Below are 7,132 nucleotides of genomic sequence, written 5' to 3' on the forward strand. Positions count from 1 at the left end.
TCTCTCAACTCATCAAGGCCAATAGTAGTGTCTCTCTTTACCTCTGCAAACTGGTAGCCACAGGCCTCCACTGGAAGAAGAGCAATCAAGTGCTGTACGATGGACAAACCCTTAAATATAGCATTTGAAGTTCTGGAGTACCCAAAAAACCACAGCATAAAACAAAGGTCTGGGTTTTCAGCAGTTCCTTTGCCCTTTCAGCTCAAACAATGGCAGGTTTCAGGTTTCTTTGAAGTATTAGTAGCTCACTTTGGCACAACTAAGATCTCAGCAGGCTTTCTGGCCAGTAGACCCTCTGTGCACTTGAGAAATGGCAAGATGAAAAGAAACACTGAGAACAAGGTCCTCCCTCTATAAAGGTGTGCTAAGCCACAAAACCCCTGACTAGAATACATCCTTTGTCTCACTGGCTCACAGTTCTGTCCTCAAGCCATGAAAAGATACAAAGCTTTCCATAAAATAACCCAGCTCTATATTAAATGATTTTTTTTTCTAGAATCCAACTGTATTTTCATTTGGACCAACAACTTTCTCTTCCCATACCCTTGAAGCCACTTCTAGATTTCTAGTTCTCTCACTTCTATCCTCAGTTCCTGAAGAAGTTTTGACATAAACCAACTGGAACAGGTTGTTGTCTATTAAAAAGTAATATTTCGTAATAAAGCAAATAGCCAGGTCACAATTTTTGAATTATTTCTGAACTCCAAATAAATGAACTCTGAAAGCAATGATTAGAATCAGGAACAAGTTAAAAGCCTCCTCAGAGCTGAAATTCACAGAAATTTGGACTATTGCTATGTTACTTAAATAAGGCTTATTAGAGCACAACTTTACACTTGCAAGCAGTGGATGTCAGGAAGAGAGGAAGATGTACGAGAGGCAGCTTTATATCTAACTGCCAGTTATGGAATACAGTAAGCACTCTTCTGTTAATTACATAGATGAAGGTAATTATAAAACTAACATCAATTTAAGTACTAAGCTCCATACAGAAACATGGCTAGTTAGGAATACATTTCTGTAGGAAAAAAATAAAAATATTTTTGAACCACAGAAAAGTATGATCTTTGGTAACCCATACAAAGTTGAAAAGGCAAATTTGTCCTATAAAATAAAACTATGACTGAGATTTGGAACAAGTCAAACCCATCAGAAGAACCAGAGTAAGCCCTTTGTACAAGAGGTGAGAAGCAGCACAGAAATTCACCAGGTCTATACAGAAGCTTCAACAAGGCTGGACTCTGCTCCAAAAACATTGCTCAGAAAATAAAATTCTATATTACAAGAAAAGACATTTCATAAAGAGTTCCTCCCCATCTTTTCTGTAGGTCCCCTTCAGTTACTGGAAGGCTGCAATAAGGTCCCCTCGGAGCCTTCTCTTCTCCAGGCTGAATAACCCCAACTCTCTCAGCCTGTCCTCACAGGGGAGGTGCGCCAGCCCTCTGATCATCTTTGTGGCCCTCCTCTGGACCCGCTCCAACAGCTCGATGTCCTTCTTGCATTGGGAGCCCCAGAGCTGGATGCAGTACTGCAGGTGAGGTCTCACAAGAGCAGAGTAGAGGGACAGAATCACCTCCCTTGACCTGCTGGCCACACTTCTTTTGATGCAGCCCAGGATCCATTTGGTCTTCTGGGCTACAAGTGCATACTGGTGGCTCATGTTGAGCATTTTGTCAACCAACACCCCCAAGTCCTTTTCCTCAGGGCTGCGCTCAAGCCATTCTCCACCCAGCCTGTATTTGTGCTTGGGATTGCCTCGACCCATGTGCAGGACCTTGCATTTGGCTTTGTCGAACTTCATGAGGTTGGCACGGGCCCACCTCTCCAGCCTGTCCAGGTCCGTCTGGATGACGTATCCGCCTCCCTCTAGCACGTTGAATGGAACACACAGCTTGATGTCATCTGCAAACTTGCCAAGGTTGCACTCAGTCCCACTATCCATGTTGCTGACAAAGATGTTAAACAGCACCAGTTCCAGTACCGATCCCTGCGGAATGCCACTCGTCACCGGTCTCCATTCATACATTGAGCTGTTCACCACAACTCTCGAAGCACAACGACCATCTAGCCAATTCTTTATCCAGCAGGCAGTCTGTCCCGATCCAAAGTCGGGGAGGCTTCAATGAGATCCCAGGAGTGAGATTAAGACCAAACGCGGTCTCAGATACTGTACACCCAAACCAACTTTATTAACAACAGTAAAACGTAGAAGCGATAGGACAGAGTTGAATAAAAGGTAGAAATTAAGCAAGAAGTCAGGAGAGAGAGGCAAGAAACAGTTACCACCCAAGTTCCCGTGATGCTCCGACTGTCTACAGCCTTTGGACAGTGAACACACACCTTTGTACACACACATATACTCACACCTCCGCTCACGTGCCCCCCCCCCCTACACGCACACGCCACTCATGGGTGCTTTTCTGCGGGCTTTTGTAGCCAGCCCGGAGAAAATCCATTGGGCCAAGGGTTTCCATGCCAGTGGTACGTCCAACATGTCCGACACGTCCAGCACCCCCTCTAAAGCATGCCCATGGGGTATATGCACTTGCTACATGCTCCCTCATGGTGCGCTGTGTATGTCTCAGCACGTGGTGGTGGTCTTCACAGCACACCAGACTGGCTTCATCCTGCAGTATCAGTGGTGTTCCAAGCAATCTTCAGGACAAATGTCCTGCTCCGGCAGGGGGATTGGACTAGATGATCTTTCGAGGTCCCTTCCAATCTCTAACATTCTGTGATTCTGTGATTCTGTGATTCTGTGACAAATGTCCCACAGTTCAGTCTCTCACATGGTCCATCCATCAAATCCATATTTTTCCAATTTGGCCACCAGGATGTCAGCGAGACAGTGTCAGACGCTTTGCAGAAGTCCAGGTAGATGACATCAGTTGCTCTTCCTTTGTCCACTGATGCTGTAACTCCATCATAAAAGGCAACCAGGTTTTTCAGGCATGATTTGCCCTTAGTGAAGCCATGCTGGTTACCAATCACATCTCCTTCATTTTCCATGTGCCTTAGAGCCTTCAGGAGGATCTGCTTCATGATCTTGCCAGGCACAGAGGTGAGACTGACTGTCCTCTAGTTTTCTGGGTCTTCTTTTTTACCCTTCTCGAAAATAAGGATTATGTTTCCCCTTTTCCAGTCAGTAGGAACTTCACCAGACTGCCATAACCTTTCAAATACTATGGTTAACAGCTTGGTAACTTCATCTACCAGTTCCCTCAGAATCAGTGGATGGATCTCATCAGGTCCCATGGACTTGTGCATGTTCAGCTCTCAAACCTGATCTTCACTTATGGTGGGTGGATTTTCCTTCTCCCAGTTCTTACCTTCACTTTCTGCAACTTGGGCAGTGTGGCCAGAGCCTTTGCCAGTGAAGACCAAGTCAAAGAAGTCATTGAGCTCCTCAGCATTCTCCGTATCCTTCATGGCCAGGTCTCCACTTTCCTTCCAGAGATGGCCCACATCTTCCCTAGTCTTCCTTTTGTCACCGATGTACTCTTAGAAGGTCTTCTTGTTCCCCTTTATATCCCTGGCTACATTTAATTCTGTCTGGGCTTTAGCTCTCCTAACCTGATCCCTGACTGCTTGGACAGCCTCTTTGTATACCTCCCAGCTAACCTGTTCTTGCTTCCATCCGCTATATATTTTCCTTTGGTGCATGAGTAAGTCCAGGAGCTCCTTGTTCATCCACTGAGGCCTCCTGGCATTCTTGCCCGCCTTCCTCTTTCTGGGGATGCACTGCTCCTGTGCTTGGAGGAGATGGCCCTTGAATACTGACCAAAGAAGAAGAAAGCCATGTGGAAATTAGGGTCAAAGTAAAAAAGCACATGGACGTGATAGAACTGTTTTATCATAGCGAAGTGATAAACACAGGCCAAGGTAAGCCTGGAGATTGGAAAAGAGGTTAAAGAAATGCAATAGATTACGTCACTTAGGAAAAATTTTCAAGCTGCAGAGACACATGTAATTTGAAAAAACAAATTACAATAACCCAGCTAGCTCTGATAAAATTCTCTCAGATCTGCACTCTCTACATGAAAATAAAAGCAGGACATATATTAATTTCAAAAGGGGCAATGATACAAAAGGTAGGGTCTTGCCAAAACCAGCAACCTTAGCACAAAAACAAAAGACAAACATTAGTAGGTAACTGGATAAAATTACTCTCTTGTGGGATATATGGACTAAATACATCTGGGTAAATAACAAATTAGCAAAGAAATAATTTATCAAAGTGTTGGAGGAAAAAAGTGTTCAGTATTGGATGGAAAGTTTGTCAGATCCATGATCTCACAGAAGAGGTTTACTTGTAAGGAGAGTGGGAGGAAGACATACCGGTAGCAATTGCAGAGGACACTAACAGAAATGGTTACAGAAAATGCAAGAGTCTAACTGTTCCACACTTTTTCCCTTAGAAAGCTCCTCCCAAGAGAAAGAATGACAGAACATCCATGATGGCATATTTGGTCTCAGCCTGAGTGTCTTTGCTAGTTATTGGTTGCGGAGAGGGGAGAGAGGAGACAGAACTTTTACTTATTTAAGGAATTAATTCCTATGCATTTCTATTTAAACTGGGATGGTTCCTACAGGGAGACAATGTCTGAGGGACATAGCTGATAGCAAGTGTACTTTTTCTGTCTTTGTAGAATCATCTAAATTACCTTTGGTAGAGAACATTCTTGTAATTTCAGCCAAATCATGGCTCCAGATCATGGCCTGCACATGCCACTTGGACTGTATTTGACAGCTGAGTTGTCTTACCCATACATGACAAAAGAAAAAAAAGAATATTTTCATGGCCTTGAAAGTACAGGATTTGCGTTTTTATGAAAAGGAACAAAAACAAAGCATGATATAGACTGGTATGCAGACTGGCTACCATTCACCTAACATCAGAAGAATCAAATTCAGTCCAATTTTAAATCCACAGCTCTTAACTACTAAGAGAATTTTGTAACTAGCAAGCTGAGTGTTCCTCAGAGAAAGGAAGAGGTTCTGTAGTCACTATGCACTGGGCAATGAGGAACAGGATAGTACTGTAGACTAGTTGTTACTGCATTCAGCAAAAGAGGTGGATCTTGGGTTCTTTTTTTTCCAACAGTAACTGTTTCCTCATTTGGATAAGTAATAGACTGTTGTGTAAAGGTGAGCATCACATTATATCACATCACACCTCTTCCTTCTTATATTCTCTCTTGTCGGAAAAGATCCAGAAGGAAACAGACAAAATACATCTTTAGGGAGCCTGATTCTGTCCTGAAATAATGTGTGAAGTAAGAACATTAATTGTACCAAGGACTCACAGAAAATGCAGACAAAAGAACATCTGTATGAGCTGACGAATCCTGAGCAGAGATGCTTGCATTCTTGTGGTTCTAACCATGCCAAGATGATCTTTACAGTTAAACTGCTCAGTTAGGGCACGCACCTGAAGAATGGATTCACTGTCAAGAAAGTTCCTGGTAGGCTAAGGGAAATTTCAGGTCTCCCGAATCCCTATCCACTAGTCTATTCAGTAGGTGGTAATATTCTTCTTGTCCTAAAATATTCAGCACATCACATGCATCCCAGCATCCAATTTAGTAGCAAACATGAGGAAATGCAAAAAGAAAAAAATTCTGTACATGCAGGAGATATGAAAAACAAAGGTATTCAGCTTTCAAGAATCTCTCTTGAATGCTACTGTGACAATTCCATCTGGGTATCTCATCAGACTGTTAAGAGAACAGACAAGGAAATTATTTTGAATCATTGCTGTCCTTTACATAATAGGCACTAAATACAGATCCACAGAACAAGAGATTTTGGTCTTGTACTTTTCATCTTCTCTTCCTTCTTTTCATATTTTTGAAGGGAAGCATCAGAATAGTGCTAAAAAGGTCCTTTGATGTTGATAGGTGGTGATGTTGACAGACTCACAAACAAAATGAGAGCAAAAATTGTATTTGTGCTTGAGGAAAAGGAGAAAGTTGACTTAACTGTATCCACCATTCAGGGAAGAACTGACTGGAATGGAAGTTGAGTACATCTTTACACCTGAAGGGAAAACAACTTGTAGATATGGAGGATAGCCTCATTCTATGGCTTACTCTTTACTCTTCTGTAGCCACAGCAGTCTTCATTAATCATCCATAAAGTCCTTGTTTTTGTGACCATTACTACGTTACTTCTCATAGACACTGAAAAGCAAAATGAATGTAAGTCTCAGTATAAAAGATCAATTTTTTACTCATCTCTTCTCTCATCTCACTGCAAAACATTAAATTAATGGCATGACCCAGTTGAAGAATTTTTTCCTACTAGAGATTTTTCAAATATCCACTAAAGATTATTAATTTATCAGGTATATTTCCTTCAGCCATATCTACACCCTCCTTTAATACTGAAAAGACCCTCAAACATTGAGAGGGAGAAAAACATCTCTGCTCCTGGCAAAACCAGTGTTATTTGGTAATTAAGATTCTGTTAATGCAAGACTGCAATTGCCCTCAATTCCCTGAGCAGAAACCTTTGCAGGTCTCTCACGCTCAGTGATGCTGTTTTGTACATTACCTGTGTTCCTTACACACCAAACAATCAGATGTCTTTTTCCTTATTAAGGAAAGCAAGCAAATTAATGTAACAGACAGATGTGTCTAATAATATGCACAATAAATTGTGATAAAACATTTGTTAAATAATCTAAACAACACATCTAAAAAAGCAGACAATTTCTTCAAGGAAGGTGCAGCCTCAGTGTAGTTACAAACATTCTGAGTGAATATTACCAGATGGGTGGCAGAAAAAGAAATGAGGCATAGACCCTTTTGACTTGCAAACCTAGAATACTGCTTATTTTAACATAAAAAAAACCCCACCATGCTGTGTGTCAATAACGTTTTTACTTTAATGTCCATTTCTGATGATCCAACAGAATTAGAATCTAGCCTGCAACAAGGTGTAAGACAGAACAGGAAACGAACAAGCACCAGCCCATTCTGGTGGTGCAAATTTTAAGAAAACAGACCAGTAAGATTCAACTTTGATGAATCTTTCCAGTGACAGAGAGAGGTCTTAACAGCAGCAATGCCTTTGGCAACTCCCTGACAAAGGCCAGGTATACTGAGTCTAACATATTTCCTCAGCAGGA

At 41.9% G+C, this 7,132-nt stretch overlaps 1 pseudogene; it reads right to left on the reverse strand.

Moving 5' to 3' along the window:
- Window positions 1-1,546: 1,546 nt before the first annotated feature.
- LOC104465476 lies at window positions 1,547-3,690 on the reverse strand (annotated as a pseudogene).
- Window positions 3,691-7,132: the final 3,442 nt, after the last annotated feature.

The sequence above is a fragment of the Pterocles gutturalis genome, unplaced genomic scaffold (assembly GCF_000699245.1).
Source record: "Pterocles gutturalis isolate BGI_N339 unplaced genomic scaffold, ASM69924v1 scaffold3518, whole genome shotgun sequence".
NCBI classification, from domain to species: Eukaryota; Metazoa; Chordata; class Aves; order Pterocliformes; family Pteroclidae; genus Pterocles; species Pterocles gutturalis.